This window comes from Mus caroli, unplaced genomic scaffold, assembly GCF_978045245.1.
Source record: "Mus caroli unplaced genomic scaffold, Mus_caroli_1 scaffold_15, whole genome shotgun sequence".
Classification (NCBI taxonomy): Eukaryota; Metazoa; Chordata; class Mammalia; order Rodentia; family Muridae; genus Mus; species Mus caroli.
Window position 1 is genome coordinate 29,519,256 of NW_028227270.1, and position 24,061 is coordinate 29,543,316.

The 24,061-nt window shown below is 38.8% G+C and overlaps 1 long non-coding RNA gene across 1 annotated transcript; it reads right to left on the bottom strand.

Annotated features, from left to right (window-relative positions):
* Nucleotides 1-16,870: 16,870 nt before the first annotated feature.
* Nucleotides 16,871-23,583, bottom strand: LOC115032941 (uncharacterized). The gene is made up of 4 exons (XR_003838595.2): nt 22,821-23,583; nt 19,093-19,220; nt 18,234-18,299; nt 16,871-18,132 (listed from the first exon to the last, which is right to left on the bottom strand). It is a non-coding gene; the product is annotated as an uncharacterized LOC115032941 (long non-coding RNA).
* Between the last annotated feature and the right edge of the window lie 478 nt (nt 23,584-24,061).

The following is a 24,061-nucleotide window of genomic DNA, read 5'->3' on the forward strand; positions in this document are numbered from 1 at the left end:
GTTTCTATTTTGTGGAATAGTTTGAGGAGTATTGGAATTAGGTCTTCTTTGAAGGCCTGATAGAACTCTTCATGGGAGACTATTAATGACTGTTTCTATTTCTTTAGGGCATGTGGGACTATTTAGATTGTTAATCTTATCCTTATTTAACTTTGGTACCTGGTATCTGTCTAGAAAATTGTCCATTTCAACCAGGCTTTCCTTTTTTGTTGAGTATAGCCTTTTGTAGTAGGATCTGATGATGCTTTGGATTTCCTCAGGTTCTGTTGTTATGTCTCTCTTTTCATTTCTGATTTTGTTAATTAGGATACTGTCCCTGTGCCCTCTAGTTAGTCTGGCTAAGTGTTTATCTATCTTGTTGATTTCCTCAATGAACCAGCTCCTGTTTGCTTGATTCTTTGTATAGTTCTTTTTGTTTCTATTTGGTTGATTTCAGCTCTGAGGTTGATTATTTCCTGCTGTCTACTCCATCACCTGTTTGGTTGTTTTCCCATAATTCTTTAAGAGGTTTTTGTGTTTCCACTTTAAGGGCTTCTACCTATTTACATGTGTTCAACAGTATTTCTTTAATGGAGTTATTTATGTCCTACTTAAAGTCTTCTATCAGCATCGGGAGTTGTGATTTTAAATCCAAATCTTATTTTTCCAGTATGTTGGGGTATCAAGGACTTGCTGTTTTGGAAGAACTGGGTTCTAATGGTGCCGTGTAGCCTTGGTTTCAGTTGGTAAGGTTCTTGAACTTGCCTTTAGCCATCTGGTTATCTCTGGTGTTGGTTGGTCTTGTTGTCTCTGGCTTGAGCTTGTACCCTCTGTAAGCCTGTGTCAGAACTCCTGAGAGATCAGCTTTCCCTGGCAGGATGCATGCACAGAGGGCTGCAATCAAGTCCCAGCTCCTGGGTGCAGATGAAGTCAGGAAGGACCCTGTACCAGCTGCTCCACTGCTCCTGCGGCCTGTGTGCTGGGGATTTTGAAATGTATGTTGTTTCCAATATGTGACCAGGAAGCAGCTATTGCAGGCTTTCACCTGAAACACCCCTGTGCTCTTTTATGGGGAAGGAAATGTGATCCCCTCTCCTGAGCTGTGGCAGCCTACCCTAAGCAGGCTGTTCTTCACACAGGCTAAATACCACAAAACCTATGTGTATTTTGAAGAACTTAATTTGATAGAGATATCCAAAAGGCAAGTGGAAGCTCTTTGAGTATGAGAATGAGAGTTTATTCCTTCCACTATGAGGGGGAAAACAAAGCTGACCACCTTGAATCAGTGTTTCCCAAAAATGCTGTCAAGGAGTCTATGATCTTACGTATTAGCAACAAAGAAGGCTGCAGTGCACCAGTTACTATAATTAAAGTAGCTGGAACAGATCATTGCTTGGCACTTGGTCTCTTGGTCCTTCAGGTAAGATTTTTGATATATGCCCAAAGACAAATTTTTTAAACATAATTTTGTCTTTCTTTGTGAGACAGAGAGAATTCATGCCTTACAAAATCTTTACTGTGGTAAACGTAATTGCAGTAATTACAATTTCTGCTTTTTAAAGTTTATAACCTATGGGAAGAAACATTTTACACTAGGATTCCCTACACACATACATGAATTTGTAAGTAAAGGTTTTGTCAATAAGACTTACCCTAATATTTGAGATGTGTTCTGATGATTTTCTAAACAATATAGTTTTATTCTTTTCTACTTTTAAAAATGTCTCAGAGGCTGCAGTGCCCAGTACTGAAGAATATACTTAGTATGCACACAAGACTCTGTGTTCAATACCCAGTAACTCCCTCCAATAAAAATTCTAAATGTAATCTGCTATTGATTTGGAATATATTAAAGAGATGGAAGTCTCACTTGGAAAGCATAAACCTAATTACTTGGCTCAATAAACATTACATTCTCTGTTTTTCTTTCTTCTCTTTAACTCTTTAAGGATTTCCTTCCACTGCATTTTTATCTCCTTGCTTTGTGATGAAAATTCTATGGCTGGGCACAATGTTACACTTTTGTGTGTGTGATGTATTATTCCCATCCCCCCAATCCCCCCAAAAAAGCTTACAAGAATTTTTAGCAATGGACCTCTGATGTGACTCCCTAGGCAAGGAGAATAGGTGGGTACAAGAAGTTTAAGTCAGAGTGTAGCAGAGAAAGGTGTCTAAACCTCTGCTTTAAAATTCCTCTCAGCCGAAAAGCAAGACTCGGATTTAAAATCATATCTCATGATGCTGGTAGAGGACATCAAGAAGGGCTTTAATAACTCACTTAAAGAAATACAGGAGAACACTCCTAAAGAGGTAGAAGTCCTTAAAGAAATACAGAAATACACAACCAAACAGGTGATGGAATTGAACAAAACCATTCAAGACCTAAAAAGGGAAGGAGAAACAATAAAGAAAACCCAAAATGAGACAACACTGGAGATAGAAACCCTAGGAAAGAAATCTGGAACCATAGATGCGAGCATCAGCAACAGAATACAAGAGATGGAAGAGAGAATCTCAGGTGCAGAAGACTCCATAGAGAACATCGGCACAACAATCAAAGAAAATGCAAAATGCAGAAAGATCCTAACTCAAAACATCCAGGAAATCCAGGACACAATGAGAAGACCAAGCCTATGGATAATAGGAGTAGATGAGAATGAAGATGTTCAACTTAAAGAGCCAGCAAATATCTTCAACAAAATTATAGAAGAAAACTTCCCAAATCTAAAGAAAGAGATGCCCATGAACATACAGGAAGCCTACAGAACTCCAAATAGATTGGACCAGAAAAGAAATTCCTCCCGACACATAATAATCAGAACAACAAATGTACTAAATAAAGATAAAATATTAAAAGCAGTAAGGGAAAAAGGTCAAGTAACATATAAAGGCAGGCCTATTAGAATTACACCAGACTTCTCACCAGAGACTATGAAAGCCAGAAGATCCTGGACAGATGTTCTACAGACACTAAGAGAACACAAATGCCAGCCCAGGCTACTGTACCCAGCAAAACACTCAGTTACCATAGATGGAGAAACCAAAGTAATCCATGATAAAACCAAATTCACACAATATATTTCCATAAATCCAGCCCTTCAAAGGATAACAAAGGAAAAACACCAGCATAAGGACGGAAACTACACCCTAGAAAAAGCAAGAAAGTAATCTTCAACAAACCTAAAAGAAGACAGCCACAAGAACAGAATCCCAACTCTAATAACAAAAATAACAGGAAGCAACAATTACTTTCTTTAATTTCTCTTAATATCAATGGACTCAATTCCCCAATAAAAAGACATAGACTAATAGACTGGCTACACAAACAGGACCCAACATTTTGCTGCTTACAGAAAACCCACCTCAGGGAAAAGGACAGACACTACCTCAGAGTGAAAGGCTGGAAAGCAATTTTCCAAGAGAATTGGTCCAAAGAAACAAGCTGGAGTATCCATTGTAATATCAAATAAAATTGACTTCCAACCCAAAGTTATCAAAAAGACAAGGAGGGGCACTTCATACTCATCAAAGGTAAAATCTACCAAGATGAACTCTCAATTGTGAATATCTATGCTTCAAATACAAGAGCAGCCACATTCATTAAAGAAACTTTCATAAACCTCAAAGCACACATTGCACCTCACACAATAATAGTGGGAGACTTCAAAACCCCACTCTTACCAATGAACAGATCCTGGAAACAGAAACTAAACAGAGACACTAACCGAAGTTATGAAACAAATGGATTTAATAGATAACTACAGAACATTTTATCCTAAAACAAAAGGATATACCTTCTTCTCAGCACCACATGGTACTTCCTCCAAAGTTGACCATATAATTGGTCACAAAACAGGCATACACAGATACAAAAATATTGAAATTATCCCATGCATCCTATCTGATCACTACGGACTAAGGCTGATCTTCAATAACAACATAAATAATAGAAAGCCAACATTCACGTGGAAACTGAACAACATTCTATTCAACGATCCCTTGGTCAAGGATGAAATAAAGAAAGAAATTAAAGACCTTTTAGAGTTTAATGAAAATGAAGCCACAACATACCCAAACTTATGGGACACAATGAAGGCAGTGCTAAGAGGAAAACTCATAGCCCTGAGTGCCTCCATAAAGAAACTAGAGAGAGCATATACTAGCAGCCTGACAGCACACCTAGAAGCTCTAGAACTAAAGGAAGCAAATTCACCCAAGAGGACTAGATGGCAGGAAATAATCAAACTCAGGGCTGAAATCAATCAAGTGGAAACAAAAAGAACTATTCAAAGAATCAACCAAACCAGGAGCTGGTTCTTTGAGAAAATCAACAAGATAGATAAACCCTTAGCTAGACTAACTAAAGGGCACAGGGATAGTATCCTAATTAACAAAATCAAAAATGAAAAATGAGACATAACAACAGAACCTGAGGAAATCCAAAACATCATCAGATCCTACTACAAAAGTCTATACTCAACAAAACTAGAAAACCTGGATGAAATGGAAAACTTCCTAGACAGATACCAGGTACCAAAGTTAAATCAGGATCATACTAACGATCTAAACAGTCCCATTTCCCCTACAGAAATAGAAGCAGTCATTAATAGTCTTCCAACCAACAAAAGCCCAGGACCAGATGGGTTTAGTGTAGAGTTCTATCACACCTTCAAAGAAAACTTAATTTCAACTCTTCTAAAACTATTCCACAAAATAGAAACAGAAGGTACTCTACCCAATTCATTGTATGAAGCCACAATTACTCTGATACCTAAACCACACAAGGATCCAACAAAGAAAGAGAACTTCAGACCAATTTCCCTTATGAATATCGATGCAAAAATACTCAATAAAATCCTGGCAAACCGAATCCAAGAACACATCAAAACCATCATCCATCATGACCAAGTAGGCTTCCTCTCAGGGATGCAGGGATGGTTTAATATATGGAAATCCATCAATGTAATCCACTATATAAACAAGCTCAAAGACAAAAACCACATGATCATCTCGTTAGATGCTGAGAAAGCATTTGAAAAAATCCAGCACCCCTTCATGATAAAAGTCTTGGAAAGATCAGGAATTCAAGGCCCATACCTAAACATACTAAGCAATATACAGCAAGCCAGTAGCCAACATCAAAGTAAATGGAGAGAAGCTGGAAGCAATCCCACTAAAATCAGGGACTAGACAAGGCTGCCCACTTTCTCCCTACCTATTCAATATAGTACTTGAAGTTCTAGCCAGAGCAATTCAGCAACAAAAGGACATCAAGGGGATACAAATTGGAAAGGAAAAAGTCAAAATATCACTATTTGCAGATGATATGATAGTGTACTTAAGTGATCACAAAAATTCCACCAGAGAACTCCTAAACCTGATAGACAGCTTCAGTGCAGTAGCTGGATATAAAATTAACTTAAAAAAATCAATGGTCTTTCTCTACACAAAGGATAAACGGACTGAGAAAGAAATTAGGGAAACAACACCTTTAAAAATATTCACAAATAATATAAAATACCTTGGTGTGACTCTAACTAAGGAAGTGAAAGATCTGTATGATAACAACTTCAAGTCTCTGAAGAAAGAAATTGAAGATCTCAGAAGATGGAAAGATCTCCCATGCTCACGGATTGGAAGGATTAATATAGTAAAAATGGCTATCTTGTCAAAAGCAATCTACAGATTAAATGCAATCCCCATCAAAATTCCAACTCAATTCTTCACTGAGATAGAAATAGCAATTTGCAAATTCATCTGGAATAATAAAAAACCTAGGATAGCAAAAAGTATTCTCAATAATAAAAGAACTTCTGATGGAATCACCATGCCTGACATTAAGCTGTACTACAGAGCAATTGTGATTAAAAACTGCATGGTACTGGTACAATGACAGACAGGTAGATCAATGGAACAGAATTAAAGACCCAGAAATGAATCCACACACCTATGGTCACTTAATCATTGACAAGGGAGCTAAAATCATCCAGTGGAAAAAAAGACAGCATTTTCAACAAATGGTGCTGGCACAACTGGCGGTTATCATGTAGAAGAATGTGAATTGATCCATTCTTCTCTCCTTGTACAAAGCTCAAGACTAAGTGGATCAAAGACCTCCACATAAAACCAGAAACACTGAAATTTATAGAGTAGAAAGTGGGGGAAAGCCTTGAAGATATGGGCACTGGGGGAAAATTCCTAAACAGAACAGCAATGCCTTGTGCTGTAAGATCAAGAATTGACAAATGGGACCTTATAAAATTGCAAAGCTTCTGTAAGGCAAAAGACACTGTCAATAAGACAAAAAGGCCACCAACAGATTGGGAACGTATTTTTACCAATCCTAAATCTGATAGGGGACTAATATCCAATATATACAAAGAGCTCAAGAAGCTGATCTCCAGAAATTCAAATAACCCCATTAAAAATGGGGTACAGAGCTAAACAAAGAATTCTCAACTGAGGAATACCAAATGGCTGAGAATCACCTGAAAAAAATATTCAACATCCTTAATCATCAGGGAAATGCAAATCAAAACAACCTTGAGATTCCACCTCACACCAGTCAGAATGGCTAAGATCAAAAATTCAGGTGACAGTAGATGCTGGCAAGGATGTGGAGAAAGAGGAACACTCCTCCATTGCTGGTGGGATTGCAAGTTTGTACAACCACTCAGGAAGTCATTCTGGAGGTTCCTCAGAAAATTGGACATAATACTACCAGAAGATCCAGCAATACCTCTCCTGGGCATATACCCAGAAGAAGTTCCAACTGGTAATAAGAACACATGCTCCACTATGTTCATAGCAGCCTTATTTATAATAGCCAGAAGGTGGAAAGAACCCAGATGTCCCTCAACAGAAGAATGGATACAGAAAATGTGGTACATTTACACAACGGAGTACTACTCAGCTATTAAAAACAATGAATTTATGAAATTCTTGGACAAATGGATGTATCTGGAGGATATCATCCTTAGTGAGGTAACCCAATCACAAATGAAGTCATTAGATATGCACTCACTGATAAGTGGATATTAGCCCAGAAACATAGAACACCCAAGATACAATTTGCAAAACACAAGAAAATTAAGAAGAGGGAAGACCAATGGATGGATACTTCATTCCTCCTTAGAATAGGGAACAAAATACCCATGAAAGGAGTTACAGAGACAAAGTTTGGAGCTAAGACAAAAGGATGGACTATCCAGAAACTACCCCACCCGGGGATCCATCCCATAATCAGCCACCAAACCCAGACACTATTGCATATGCCAGCAATATTTTGCTGAAGGGACCCTGATATAGCTGTCACGTATGAGGCTAGGCCAGTGCCTGGCAAATACAGAAATGGATGCTCACAGTCATCTATAAGATGGAACACAGGGCCCCCAAGGGAGAAGCTAGAGAAAGCATCCAAGAAGCTGACAGGGTCTGCAACCCTATAGGTGGAACAACAATATGAACTAACCAGTACCCCTAGAGCTCATGTCTCTAGCTGCATATGTAGCAGAAGATGGCCTAGTCAGCCATCACTGGGAAGAGAGGCCCCTTGGTAATGCAAACTTTATATGCCCAGTACAGGGGAACGCCAGGGCCAAGAAGCGGGAGTAGGTGGGTAGGGGAGCAGGGCGGGGGAAGGTATAGGGAACTTTCGGGATAGCATTTGAAATTTGAAATATATATAAAGAAAATATCTAATAAAAATATAGAAAATGAGAAAAAAATAAAATTTCTCTCAGGTTATGGCCTTACTCTTTACTTGTTCTTGTGTATGGGAGGCTCTGGGGTACCAGCAGAAAGCATCCCTGAGAGTTGGAGAACAGTGGCCATGTCCAAGGCAGTAGAGCACTGAGAGATGCTGGAGTTCAGACCCACACAGAATGAAAAGATTTTGGTGACTATTGTGGGCTCTTAATTATGCTCGAGCAAAACCATGACCTAGAAGGAATAATTGTGCTTGTGAGTTGCAAAAACCTAAACAACCCTGCCAACAAAGCTACACAAACTTCAGCCAGGAAATTTAACCTAAGAGTGAAAAATGACCACTTTACAGCCTGATAGCATAGACTAGATGTTTTTATAATTCAGCTGCTAGCATAAAATTATAAATTACTAACTTTGGTAAAGATCATGAAAGGTGAGCAATTTGTAGCTTAACACTAGTTTGATGAAAAGAGACATGGACATGGCCACATTAGTCCTGTGTTTCATTATGAAAAGGAAAAAGGCCAAAGTTCTCCAAATTTTGAAAAGGCTATAATCTGTTCATCTGAGAAATCCTAAGACTATAATAGAAAAAACACACACACAAAAAAAATATTTTACAATAAAAGTAGTGAGAATTCAATAAAGAGACTATCTTGAAAGCAGCAAATGTATACCACATACAGGAAAATGCAATGTAAATGTATTATTGTACAAAATGTATTATTGTACAATAATACAATAAATGTATTATTGTAGACCTTCAGAAGGCTAGTTAAAGAAAATGGAATGACATTTTTAAGTACTGAAAGAAAATTCATTAATTTTCAATAATAAAGTAAATTAATATTTAATTTTTGCCTTATGTGTCTGCGTGTTTGCCTACATATTTTATGTGTACCAAGTGCATCTGCATGTCTGAAGAGACCAGAAGAGAATGCTAGACCCCTTGGACCTAGAGTTACAAATGATTATGAGCTGTCATGTGGATGAAGGGAACTGAACCTGGATCCTCTGCAAGAGAAGCAAGTGTTCTTAACCACTGAGCTATCTCTCCCGACCTTTCTCTAAGGAGGCGTGGGACCGTTTTGTGGTTAAGGAAAGTGGTGACAGGTGTGGTCTGATTGCAGCTGAAGGCAGGGATCAGGGTGACAGCAGAAAATGTTACCAGAAGAGTAAGATCACAGAAGGTGACAGCAGGTGTAAGCTCCTATCTATAGGCAAGGACGAAGTATCCAGAGTGACACAGATGTTAGAGTAAAATTAATAACAACACAAAGAGATACTTGTCACCTGCCGATGTGAAGTCATGGCAACAAACAAACGGAAGATATATGAGCAGTATCCTAAGATATTCTCGGTCTCTCTGTCTCTGTCTCTGTCTCTGTCTCTGTCTCTGTCTCTCTCTCTCTCTCTCTCTCTCTCTCTCTCTCTCTCTCTTTCCCTTCTTCCTTTCCTCCTCCATGGGATCCAGCTGCCCACACCAACCTAAGAATCATGTAAGTGATTTTCACTCTCCTTCCTGTCTTCCATCTCAAAGCCCCACTCTTGCACCCAGCCCTGCAAAAGCCTGTCCTCCCTCTGTCTCCATCCCACTGGACTTCATGGAAGACAGTGTTCCTCCTTCCTGTGGACTCTTACTGTGTCCCTCTAACACATCCTCATGCCTTTGTGTCATCCCTCAATAACTAGAAACACATTATACCTTGCCCTCTACCCCCATGACCACATAGGACAGGGACTAAAAAAGCATCCTCTATCAGACAATACCCCATGCCACCACACTTTCCTAAGACCCACAGATAGCAACAGAAACCACCTAACACACACAAGGCCAACTATCATACCTAGAATCACAACCTCCCTAAACCCAGATGTCTAGACTCTAGCTCAAAGATACAATCATGACACCCAAGACAATACGACCCACTAGAATCCAGCAACCGTATACAGTAACCGTGGGAAATGCAATAAAGCTGAAGCACACTCACAGACTTTCAGAATGGCATTATGAGTACGTTTAAGGATGCCAAAGAGGATGTGAATAAATCCCCCAATGGAGTCTGTAAAAACAAAGAAAGAGTGGAGTGAAATTATGAAGATAGCTCAAAACATGAAAATAGTGATAGATTTCCTAAACTGAGGGAAAACCAGAAATGAAAATTTAGGAAGTCAGGCAAACATCTCAGAAGTGAGCCTCACCAACAGTGTACAAGAGATGGAAAAGGGAACCAGTGCCATTAAAGACAGAAGAAGTGGATAATGTGGACAAAGGAAATGTTAAATCTAAACAAGTCCAGGCATAAAATATCCAGGAAATCTGAAACACTATGAAAAAAACAAATCTAATTATAAATAATAGGAATAGAGGAAGGAGAAGAAACGCAGGTCAAAGACCCAGAAAATATTTTCAACACAGTCATGGAAGAAAATTTCCTTAACCTAATGAAAGAGATGCCTATCAAAGTACATGAAGCATACAAAACACCAAGTAGAGTGAACAAGAAATACATTCCTCTCAGAACAAAATAATCAAAACACTAAACTAACAGAACAACAACAATATTAAAAGCCACAAAGAAAACAAAAACTAAGCAACATCTAAAGGCGACCCTATAGAATAATACCTGGCTTTTCAATGGACCTGAATGGATATTGTACAAACTCTGAGAGACCACAAACACCAGCCCAGACTATTATACTGAGCAAAACTTTCAATTACAATAGATGGAGAAAGAAAAGCATAGCACAATGAAATGAAATCTAAGCAGCATCTATCTACAAACCCTGCTCTACTGAAGGTGCTCAAAAGAAAACTTCAGCATGGAGAAATTAACCACACCGAAGAAAACACAAGGAACAAATCATGCCCGATCATAAAATCAAAGGAGTGGGAGGTGGAATCCCCATATCATCACAATAAAATAACAAAAATCAATAAAGGCTGCTTTATATCAATGATGTAAGTTTCACAATAAAAAGACACATAGTGATGACAGAGTTAAAAAACAAACAAACAGGATTCATACTTCTGCTGCATCCAAAACAAACAACAAACAACAACAACAAAACAAACATACCTTAACATCAAGGATAGACATTGTCTCAGGGCAAAAGGATATTCCAAGCAAATAGACCCAAGAAGCAAGCTCTTGTAGCCAAAATGTCAGATATTAAAGCATATCTGACAAAATAAACTTCAAATCAAAACTAATCAGAAGAGATAGGGAAAGACCCTACATATTCATCAAAAGAAAAATCTACAAAAGGACATTGTAACTCTTAACATCTTAACACTAAACACAAGGGCATCCAAGTTCATTAAAAAAAAAAAAACACTACTACAACTTAAGTCACATATTGACCCTCCCACATTGACAGTGGGTGACTTCAGTACCCCAGTCTTGCCAACAAATGGATCATCCAGATAAAATCTAAAAAGAGAAATGCTAACTGTTGAAAACCAAATGGACCTAGGTGATATTTAAAGCACATTCACCCAAACACAAAAGGATATTTCTTCTTCTTGGAAGCTCATAGAACTTTCTCTAAAATTGATGACATACTCAGACACAAGCAAACCTCAACAGATTCAATAAAATTGAAATATTATATCCCTATGTAATATATTATATTATATTATATTATAATCCATCTGACCATCTGATCATATATTCCACCCTATACTCCATCTGACCATCATGGATTAAAGCTGGATATCAACAATAACAGAAACAATGGGAAGTTTACCGTCTCATAGAAACTTAGTAACTCACTACTGAACAAAAACGGGGTCAAACATATATCAGGAGAGAAATCCAAACCTTTATAGAATTGAATGAAAATTAAAACACAACATACCCAACCCTATGGCACACAATGAAGTCAGTTCTAGGAGGTAAATTTATAACACTAAGTGCCTATGTATAGAAAAAGGAGAGGAGATAGATTTCATATTTATAACTTAACAGCACACCTAATGAAAGTTCTAGAACAAAAAAGATACAATACCCAAAATGAGTAGACATTAAAAAAATAATCAAACCCAGGGCCAAAATCAATAAAATGGAAAAAAGAAACAAAAACAAATAATGAATGAGGAGCTGGTTATTTGAGAAAATAAATATAATTGACAAACTCTTAGCTAAACTAACTAAAAGATGGAGAGAGAAGATCCAAATTAATAAAATTGGAGACAAAATGGGGACATAACAACAGACACTGAGGAAACCCAGAGAGTCATAAAGACATACTTTAAAACTTGTACTCTGCAGGGCAGTGGTGGCACATGTCTCTAATCCCAGCACTTGGGAGGCAGAGGCAGACAGATTTTTGAGTTCGAGGTCAGCCTGGTCTACAGAGTGAGTTCCAGGACAGCCAGGCCTACACAAAGAAACCCTGTCTTGAAAAAACATTAAAAACAAAACAAAACAAAACAAAAACACCAACAACAAAAAACAAAAAAACAACAAAAAATAAATAAATTTATGAATATATACTACTTATCAAATTTAAATCAAGATCAGATGTACAATTTAAACAAACCTATAATCTATAGTAAATTAGAGGCAGTAATTAAAAGTCTCTCAATCAAAACTAAAAGCTCAGAATCAGATGGATTCAGTATGGAAGTCTACTGACTTTCAAAGAAGGATGAATTCCAATACTCCTCAAATTATTATGTAAAAATAATTTGAGGCCTTTGAGAAAACGCAACACCCCTTTATGATAAGAGTCATAGAGAGATTATAGATACAAGGGTTATACCTCAACAAACAAAGAGTATTTACACCAAGGCCATAGCAAACATCAACCAAAATGGATAGACACTCAAAGTAGTTTCACTAAATCAGGAACAAGTCAAGGCTGTCCGCTCTCTCCATACCTATTCAACACAGTACTAAAAGTTTTATCCAAAGAAATAAGACAATGGAGGAGATCAAGGGTATACAAACAGGAAAAGAAGAAGTCAAAGAATTTTTATTTGCAAATATTAAGACAGTATATGTAAGTGACCCTAAAATTTTTGCCAGGAAACTCCTACAGCTGATAAACACTTTCTGCAAAGTAGTTGGATACAAAATTATCTCAAAAAACAAAAACAAAAAACAAAAACAATAGTCTTCTTGTATACAAATGACAAACAAAATGAGAAAGAAATCAAGGAGACAATGCCTCTCATAGTAGCCTCAAAAAAAAAAAGTCAAACATAAAATCTTGGGGTAACTCTACCCAAGCAAATGAAAATACTTGTGTAATAAAAATTTTAAGACATTAAAGCAAGAAATTGAAGAAGATATCAGAATATGGAAAGATCTCCCATGCTCATGGATCAGTAAAATTCATATAGTGAAAATGGGCAACCTACCAAAAGTAATCTATAGAGTCAACGTAATCTTCATCAAAAGTCCAACTCTTCACAGAAATCGAAAGGACAACTTTCAGCTTCATATGAAAACACAAAAAGGTCAGGATAACTAAAAATATACATAATAAAAGAACTCCTGGAAGTATCATAATCTCTGATCTCAAATTGTACTATAGAACAATAGCAATAAAAACAGTATGGTATTGGCACAAAAACAGGCATGTTGATCAATGGAATTGAATGTATGACCCAGACATAAATTCTCATATCTATACATATGTGATTTTTTTAAATAAAGAAGTCAGAAATATACACCAGAAAAAAAGACAGCATCTGCAGCAAATGGTGCTGGCCAAACTGGATGGCTGCATGTAGAAGAATTCAAATAGATTCATACATATCACTCTGCATGAAACTCAACTCAAATGGAATAAGGATCTCTCAACATAAGGCCAGATACACTGAATCTAATAGAGGAGAAAATGAAGAATAATAGTAAATGCATTGGCAATGGGAAAGATTTTCTAAATAGGACACGGTGCAGGCACTTAGAACAACAATTAACAAACAGGACCTCATGAAACTGAACAGGATTCACTTATTCAGATAAAGTAAAAGGCTACAGAATAGAAAACATTTTTATCAACTACACATCTGATGAAGGTGTAATATTTAAGCAATATAAAGAACTAATAAAATCCTGAACACCAAGAGAACAATAACCCAATTAAAAATGGGATACAGATCAAAACAGAGTTCTCAAATGATGAATCACTAATGTCTGAGAAACACTTAAAGACACATCCAACATCCTTAGTCATCAGGAGAATAAGAACCTAAACTACTTTGAGTTGCATCTCACACCTGTCAGAATGGCTACGATGCGTAAAACAAATGACAGTTGGTGTTAGTGAGGATGTGGGGTAAGGGAAACACTCATCACTGCTGGTGGAAATGCAAACTTGTACAGTCCCATGGAAATCAGCGTGGCAGTTTCTCAGGAAGCTAGAAATACATCTACCTTAAGATCAAGCTGTACTGCTTTTGGGCAAATACCCAAAATATCTATCACACTACAGAATTACTTGCTCAACCATCGTCATTGCTGCTCTATTCATAATAGCCAGAAACTGGACACAGACTAGATGTTCGTCAGCGGATGAATGAATACTGAAAATATGATATACTTACACAACGGAACATTGCTCAGCTGTTTAAAAACAAAACTAAACAAACAAAGAAAACAAAATCGTGAAATTCACAGGCAAATGGATGGGAAAAAATCATGAAGTATTCCAGACCCTCAAAAAAAATGTTGGGTTTATTCACTTCCATGTGTGTGTTAGATTCAGAATGACTGTTCTAACTGTATAGAAGTTTATTAAGATGCTGTGGTGCTCAGAAAGAAAACGGTCTTCTTAGATCCATAGGAAATGGCACAATCAGGAGGTGTAGCCTTGGAGTGGGTGTGGCTTTGCTGTTGTCTCTAGGGTGAGGTCTCAGAAGCTCAAACCTAGGCTCAGTGCCTGACAGTCACTTCCTGCAGCCTGCAGAACCACATGTAGAACTCTCAGCTACCTCTCCAGTACCATGTCTGCCTGCACACTGCCATGCTTCCTGCCATGATGATAAAGGACTAAACTTCTGAAATGTAAGCCAGCCCCAAATAAATGTTTTCCTTTATTAAAAGTTGTCATGGTCATGGTGTCTTTTCACAGCAATAAAAACACTAACTAAGACATGCACTGACTTGGGTCTGGTAATTTTAGTGTGTGATGGTTTGTGTCTGCAAGCTCTATTCAATAAAATTTTGTTTCATACTTTTTAAAAGAACTTTCTAAATAGGACATAAGTTGCATAGGAAATAAGACAAACAGTTAACAAATGGGGCTTCATGAAGTTAAAAGGTTTCATCAAAAGAAATTATCAATTGAGTGAAGATGTAGCGTACAGCATGGGAGACCATTCTGGTCAGATGCACATCTGACAGAAGATTAATACCTAGATTATGTAAGAATGAGTAAAATCACTAAGCCTTATGAAAATCAACATCATAATAATCATAATGCAGGCCATGGGTCTGAGCAGAGAATTCTCAGAAGAAACACAGCTAGCTACTCAACAATTGAAAAGTGTCCAACATCTGCAGCTGCTCTCATTTCCTTCCTGTTGCTGTGATACAAAAAGAAAAATCACCCTAGGCTCAAGGGCAAGGCACACCAGGAAGGAGAAGAGGTGAGAGTGACCCACCTGCCAGCTGAACCGCCCCACTCCCTAAATTGGTTCTCAAAGACACTGCCCTTCCTACCTCATTGCCTTTCCATTTTCAACAAAATTCCAACACAATACTTTACAGACCTTGAAAGAACAATACTTAACTTCATATAGACAAAAGTAAAAAATAAAAAACAGGATAGGTACAAAAATCCTGGAAAATAAAAGAACTTGTGGTGGTATCACCATTCTTTGGCTCAAGCTGAGCTAAGGAGATGTAGCAATAAAAACGCATGGTATTGGCAGAAAAACAGACAGGTTTATCAATGGAATCAAATGGAAGACACAGACATAAATTCACTCACCTGTGGACACTTGATTTTTTTTTATAAAGAAGGCAGAAATATATAATGGAAAAAAGAAACAAGTATCTCTCTGGAAAGAGCATTTTCAACAAATGGTGCTGGTCTAACTGGATGCTGGCATGTAAAAGAATGCAAATAGATTCTTATCTACTGCACTACACAAACCTCAAGTCCAAGTGGATCAAAGACCTCAGCATAAAACCAGGTACACCGAACTTGACAGCAGAGGAGTGAGGAATAATCTTGGATGCATTGGCACAGGATTATTCCTGAACAGAACACCGATAGCACAGGCACTAAGATCAACAATCTATAAATAGGACCTCATGAAACTGAAAAGCTTCTGTAAGGCAAAGGTCACTGTCGAGAGGACGAAATGACAGCCCACAGAATGGGAAAAGATCTTCACCACATCTGACAGAGGACTAACATCCAAAATATATAAAGAACTCAAGAAACTAGACATCAACAAACTAAATAATCCAATTAGAAAATAAGGTACAGATCTAAACAGAGAGTTCTCAACAGAGGACTCTCAAATGGCTAGGAAACACTTAAAGAAATAGTCAGCATCCTTAGTCATCAGGGAAATGAAAACTAAAACAACTTTGAGATTCCATCTTACTCCTGTCAGAGAGCTAAGACTTAATAATGGGGGACATGGGGCCTGAATCAGTCATCTTCTGTAACCAGGCAAGGCCTCAAGTGGAGGGACTGGGACACCAACCCAGCCACAAAACCTTTGACCTACAGTTTGTCCTGCCTACAGAGTGCTCTGGGACTGGAGCCCAGCAGAATCATCAAAGAGACCAGAGAGACTTCATCCAGCAACTGATGGAAGCAGATGAGAGTCCCACAGCCAAACATTAAGTGGAGCTTGAGGAGTCCTGTGGGGAGTCAGGGGAGGAAGGATCAGAGGAACAAGAGGAGCCAGGCACACCTAGAGAATGATGTCCACAGAATCAGCAGGCTGGGACTTGCAGAGATCAGGTTGCCTATGGGGTCTGACGTAGGTCCTCTGCCTATGTTATGGCTGAGTAACTTGGTAATCTTGTGGAAATCCTAACAGTGGGAGCAGGGGTGTCCCTGACTCTGTTGCCTTCTCGTGGGACCCTTTTCTTCCTACTGGGTTGCCTTGTCCAGCCTTGATGTGATGGCATGTGCCTGATCTTATCGCAGCTTGTTACGCTGGGTTTGGTTGATGTCCCTAAGAGGGCTGCTCTTTCCTAAGGGGAGGACAGTGGACCTGGTATTGTATCAAGTTAGGTAGATCATGACCAGAGGAACAAACATATGTTTTCTCTCATATGAAGATCTTAAAATTTTCATTTTGGGGAGGTGGAGGTGGAAATATTTTGCATTTTGAAGAAATACTTTTACTGGCGTTTGCTCTTTTGTAGACAAAAGTAATTTTGCATTTGTTTACTCATTACAGGTAGTCTGAGATAGGAAATGCATTTCAGAAAAAAAAAATCATCTGACTTACTGATTTACTCCAAGGGAGCGTCACTAGTTGTAGGACAGTGAATTGTTCTAAATACTTTGTTCATTGCTAAGTTATTAAGAATTTAGTTTGCCTATAAGAAAGTTAACCATACCTATAAGCCAGTGTACTTTCAATAGGCACATGATGGGAAAGTTGTTTAAATGAGTTTTCTCATCCAAGAGCAGGAAAGAGGCCAAGAGTCTCTAGTTCAATGCAGGTCCCTGGTTACTGCTGATGCTGCTGTGTGAACTAGGGTCTGAAGAATTGGGTTTCATTTCAGTGTTCCAAGGAACTCTTTCTTGGCACTGAAACGACCCTTGCGACTCTCATGAATTTTCTGATTTTAGGTTTTGAAACAACAATTCAAAACCAAAGACTTTTAAATCAAACTAAGAAATTTTCTCCCCTCACTGCAGTTTTGATTTTGCTTTAGACATTTGAAGCATTTGGGGTCAGATTTCAGCATATAACACTTCTTCCAGATGTCCCAGTGTCAGAGGGCACTGTGCCAGAGAACAGCAGACGCAGAACTCATTCAAGATCAAAGAGAGACTAAAGACATAGAAAATCAATATATCTGGTCACTAGTGACTACTTGTATATCAGCTGTCCAAATATTAATTATATTGTAGGCTGTTAAAGAACCTTATTACTGAGGATTTTCCACTTGAACTTTCTGGATGAAATCCCCAGCCTTTTTGATCTGCTAACTTTAACTTTCAGGCCATGGACATACTTTGGTCTTCAAGATGATACTCCTAAGTGAAGTGTCCTTTAATGTAATTAAGATGCTATAGTCTTCAGTGTAGGCATTCTTATCTAGGGAAAAGTTGGCCTTTCCTTCGCTGATGGTCACCACGCAGACATATCCATAAAGGCCTTTGATCTGTCCCAAGGCCAGGAGCTTCTAGCCAGCATCTTCTGAGTTAGTCATTTGTTAAGTATCAATCCTGGAGCCTCCAAACTATGACTGCAGTAGGTTTTTATGAAACACCTTCATCACTAGTCGTTCCCTGATGGTGGCAAATGAACAGAACAAAACAACTTCATAATGATTCATACTTTAAAATTCAAATGATTAGATGCATATCTTCATGTTTGAATGAGTACTTACAGAAGCCAGGAGCAAGAAGAGATTCATAAGAAGTATCAGGAAGGAGGAAGATTTAAAGCATGTTATCTGAAAGTGGAGAACAGAAATATGAGGGGCAGAAAAGCCTCCATGAGGGCAGGGTCAGAAGGACAGGAGAAGGTGGAGGTTGGGAAAGTTCAATCAAAACTAAGGATGAGAGGGGGGAAACATGGAAAGCTGTCAGAACATGGTCCATGAATGAGCTGTGTGGGGAGAATTCTGATCACTTGTGAGAAAAATCCAAGGGAACAGGACAAGAGTCCTTAGACCTCAGCATTCCAAAGACAAAACGGTTCCTGGAATGTGCTTTCACGCCCCTCCCAGGAGTAGTAAATAGAAGTGGGTTCACTTTTGATTACGCATCTTGCTCTTACTATTATTCAGATGATGTCTAAAACCATGGTTTGTCCTGATGACTGTATAAGCCTAAATTCATGTGAATATGCCTTGCTCTCAACTGTATACAGTTTGAATTTGTGTGAACTTTGCCCATGTGACCTTGCTTGATACCCCCCCCCCCAGAATATAAATTGTCTAATGCTATGAATAAAGTTAGCTATTGCATGAGACTTTGGTTTGCCTAATTTTTAGGCTCCACTCTCCCAGGTTCACTCCGTCAACTAGAATAGAAACAGAGAGTTACTATTGTTTAAAATATCTTTAAATAGAGTTTTGATGGAGCTACACTGTATGAGTTCACATTGTTGCTCTCAGAAGCCATAAGTTTTTAAACAAAAATCCCATTGCTGGCTGTGAGATATTTTTCTATGAATTGTTGGGTTGAAAGCACCATGTGATTCCAAACCAATACATAATGTTTCCATTTTTATTGGTCACTCACCAGAACTATGCAGTCAAGCTCTACTTCTGGAAACACCACACACTGAATGCAGGACACAAAGAAATCAAGGTGGAACTAAGCTATAAGCTTTCTCTCCGTCATTCATAGTGTCCGTTCTCTGAAAGCTGCTGGGGGGAGAAAAAGCTATCAGTGGTCTTTCTAAAATGCAGACCATGCATGCTACAATGCCAACCTGCAGGCACATCTTCAGTGGTGCAATAGTGGCTGAAATGTTTGCTGGTTAGCCAACTCTTTCCCAGTATGGTTTAAGGTCCAGTCCACCGAAATAAATCCATGCCTGATATTGTAAACCTGGTCAAAAGCCCATCTTGGAGGAGGACACAGGTCCTAGGGAGAGACTATTCTAGTGACATGTTCAGCACAGCTTGGTCTTTGAACTTTGACTAGCAGAAGCAAAGAAATGAAGAAAGGGACACACCTACAGAAAAGCTGGGGTCAGACGAGGTGTGTGTACACTGATGGAGTGGAACCTACTAACTCCCCAATCTGGAACCTCGGTGTGTTTATTACATATAGCAGAGTGGGGAGGGGTTAGCTACTCTCCTCAGAGATCTCTATAGGTGAGCAGTCCCTGGCTATAAACCGGGAGGAGGAAGCTACAGTGGTTAGTTTTGTACACATGGCTCATTGTCAGTAAAATCTTGTACTTGGACCAGAGAAAGAACCCTTTGCCATGACAAGGACCAAGGCCTGAAACCCTTGGGAAATAGCTATAACAAAGCAGCATGAGCAAGCCATGAGAAGTGAGCCAGTAAGCAGTGGTCCCCTATGGTGGTGGTTCTCAACCTTCCTAATGCCACAACCCATTAATACACTTCCTCATGTTGTGGTGACCTTCATGTATAATTATTTTTGTTGCTACTTCATGATGGCAACTTTGCTCCTGTTAGAAGTTGTCATGTAAACAATTTTTTGGACATGGGAGTTTTGCTAGAAGGACCAGGACCCACAGGTTGAGAAACACTGCTCTATGGCCTCTGTTCCTGTTCTGCCTCTGGGTTTCTGCCTTAAGTTCCTGCCCTAGCTTCCCTCAGTGATGGATTTATAAACTGTACGATTAAACATAGTCTTTCCTCCCCAAGCTGCATTTGATTACAGTATTTTATCACAACAATAGGAGCCTTAAGATGGCATGTATGAATTGTTTAAAAAAACTTCAAAAAAGATGCAACTGTGGTATTCTAAGGGCAAGATTTAAAAAGAGAGCTTTAAAACTAGTTTTATGAAACATAAATGCACTGAACTGATCCTATCAGTTTTTATTAGCTATGACAGACTCCCCACTCTCCCAAAATGCCTTTGATGCGGGCAGTCAATATATGCGTTCCATCTGATGATTTGGGGGGAAGACATGTTAAATCTTGGCATCACACACACAAAAAAAATTCTTATTTTCACAAAACTCAGCATTAAAAGCGGTTTATGAAAATGGTCAAAAATGAGGAGCGGAGGCTTCTACAATATGAGCTGCTGCCAACATGCAGGGATCAGAGGTAAAGAGCAGCTCAGAGTGTGAGCACTGTGTGGCCACGGACTGAATTACAGCAAGCTCATCAGGACTGACAAGGCACTAACTGCACTCAGGTGCACTTCAATCAGAGCTAGATTATATCATTAAGATTAACGAGGTGCAAGAAGACTTTAATGAATAAAAGAGGGTTGTTATTGAGGGCTTGAAATGCATTTTGTTCATCAGGCAACAAAGTAATTAGCAGTGCAATCACACCTCTCGCTGGCAGACTGGTGGAAAGTTTTCGTGCTTTAAGATGTAGTTGAAGCTACACACGGTCAAACTGTGCATGGAGCAGCTCTGCAATGTTCTCTTACATGGCCTATCAGACCAGTTCATTGAAAGCAGACACCAACTTATCTACATTTTGCTAAGCTTTTTATTTAAGAAACAAATAGAAACTGTATTTAGCTGTTCTCCCTGTGGTGCATATTTTCTCACTACACTGCTGTGATGTTTTTGTCTCTTGCAGCTCCCATCATGTTTCCAAGTGATATTTTTCAGCATTAGTCTCCATATATGTTCACCAAAATTCTGAGGTAGAGACCAAAGCACCCTCAGGAAATTCTGCAGCATTTTAGCTTGGGAAGGAAATGCTGTGTTTATCAGTTATCAGTATGTACTTTCACATTTTCCTGGAAAATAATAAAATGAATTAGAAGACGACCCCACGAAAGTGCACAGCCACACTTCTGGGATTCGTCTTCTATATAAATGCTTGGCCCTGTTTTGACAAAGTTAATGTTAGCTAAGCCCTCCTGCTCCTCAGTCTCCTCAAGTAAGGATTTCTGTCCATGTTCATAGTGTAATGAGTCTTACCAATTCATAATTTAGGAAGTTCTAGAACATAAGATGTTCAACAGGCAGTAGGTATTCTAAGTATTAAAAATGTCCTAGCTGGGCAGTGGTGGCACATGCCTTGGAGGCAGAGGCATATTTCTGTGAGTTCAATGTCAGCCTGGTCTACAAAGCCAGCTTCAGAACAGGGAGGGCTACACAGAAAAACCCTGTCGCAAAGAAAGAAAGGAAAATGTCCTACTGTGTAACAGCACATTCTACATTCACACTGATGGATACTGTGATTAGAAAGAAAATCATATACAAATAAAACTTGATCATAAATTTAAGAAAGGATTTTTAATAAACATGTGAAGATGTGCTTCATGGCAATCATGACTTAAAAAACAGACTCTGGGGCTGGCGAGATGACTGCTCTTCTGAAGGTCCTGAGTTCAAATCCCAGCAACCACATGGTGGCTCACAACCAGGCATAATGAGATCTGATGTCCTCTTCTGGCAACTGTCTGAAGAAAGCTACAGTGTACTTATAAAGCTTTGGGCCAGAGCGAGCAGAGGCCAACCTTAGCGAGTGGGGTTGACCAGAGCAAGCAGAGGTCCTAAAATTCAATTCCCAAAAACCACATGAAGACTCACAACCATCGGTACAAGCTACAGTGTATACTCATATACATAAAATAAATAAATAAATCTTAAAAAAAAACAGACTCAGAAATTCTAAGAAGGTTAAATGTCAGGAATATATTTCCCACTTTAGGCAGTTTATACCTACAGTTCAGTGTTTCTAAGCACATCTACATTCATAACCATCACCGCCATCCTAAATATCAGTTTTAAAGACAAATATCCAACATAAGAAAAACAGCAACACACAGAAACTCAACACTATGCTTATGGGACTGATGTTAATGAGGTTCCCCGTCTGATTTCCAGGGCACACTGTCACACACACACCTCACACACACACCGTGCAGCTGAGGCTCTGACGTGAAGCTCACCACTGGCTTCCCGGTTGGGCAGTCATGTGCACACTTGTGCAGGCCTTCATATTTGCCCTCCTCATTTCCTCCTCCCAAGCGTATCAGCATCCATGCCAGCCTTTGCCACTGGGTCACAGGTTCCTCTGGGTACCACATGCACCCAGAATGATTCAAACGCAGCTTGGTACATTTGCCTGGCCAATAAGTATTTCCAAAAATATCCATGAGACTTCTTTTCCCATGCTCATTATTTTTTATCAAGTTTTTGGGAGGCTATGTCTATTCTACTGTATAGTCCTCTTAAGTTATGTCAACCTACATCATAAATTGATGTTTTTATCCTGAGGTTTAGATTAGGTAGGTTCTTTGTTAGTTCCCAAAGCTGGTTGCTGGGGAGGACAGTAACGCTGGGCACTTACCTCTAAAATGCGATCTGTCTTGCTACTCCCCTAATTCCTCCTCTAGTTGCCACAACATTCTGTATTTAGGTTTTTCTCTAGACCTTCAAAGAATAATCAGTGTATTAAAATCTATACCATCACTGTAATTCTTTCACCAGTTGTTATGCAGCATTTATAATTTTATTTGTGGTTTGTGAGTTTGCATAGCTTACTTATACAAGTTGTTGGCTGCTTAAAGTCAAGGACTCTGTCACTTCATCCTGTTACCTAACAAGGTACTAAAAAACAGTAGATGTGTTTTCTTGTGTCTTTTCTCGATGGAATCCCATCATTCCCTGTGAATGGATAGCTCGCACCCAGTATCATTTCCTCAGACACAGGAGGAGGGGAAGTACTCACTTCAGATAATGCAAGAAGGCTTGCCAATCTCACCACTTCCTTGAAATGTGGTATAAGCACTCCTTTGAAGCACTCGACACACTAACTTCTACGAATTATGATTAGGGACTTGAGTTTGAGAGACGTCCTGAGAGGCTGAGAGCAAGCACAGTTAGCCGGCCTCATCATTTCTGCAATTAGCACCTCAATCCTGTTCTTTGTCTCGTTAAAGCAAAGGATAGAAAGAAAGGCTTAAACTTTTTCTGGGAACAATACAAGTGCGTATCATTCTTATTTATTGCTTAGCAACTTCAGACAACTCCCACTACGCTTTTGTCCTTCCAGACACGTCATGTACCTTTCCCCCTACTTCAGAAATTAAGAACCGATGCTTAAGACTTTTGTTGTTGGGGAAGAAAACCAACAAGGTGGTGAAAATAAGGACCACATGGTGCATATCAGGTAACAAAATTCTGTTTCTAGCATTGTGTCTGAGAGTAGTCACTTCTCTGGGATATATTGATCCAGAAACAAAGAGACAGGCTTCTTAAAGTATATATGCCTATGCATGCATTATATTGAAAATTCCCATTGTTTAAAACTTCTTAAAATGGCTCTAAATTTAACATATAGTTATTGAATAACATTTATAAAATGGTGTATGAAGAAACACATAATCGGGTTATCCACACGCCTTACTGCAAGGATTCTAAAACAGCCTTTAAAAGCATTAGCAGAATTTCTGAGACAGAGGCTGTTACAGCAGTTCTGGTCCACATCCCACATTCAAACAATGGAGTCAATAACCCATTTCCATCTTCTGCTGCTCTGTTCTCCTGTACATTTTAATGAAGTTCAATCAATATCCAGAGGGTGATGAG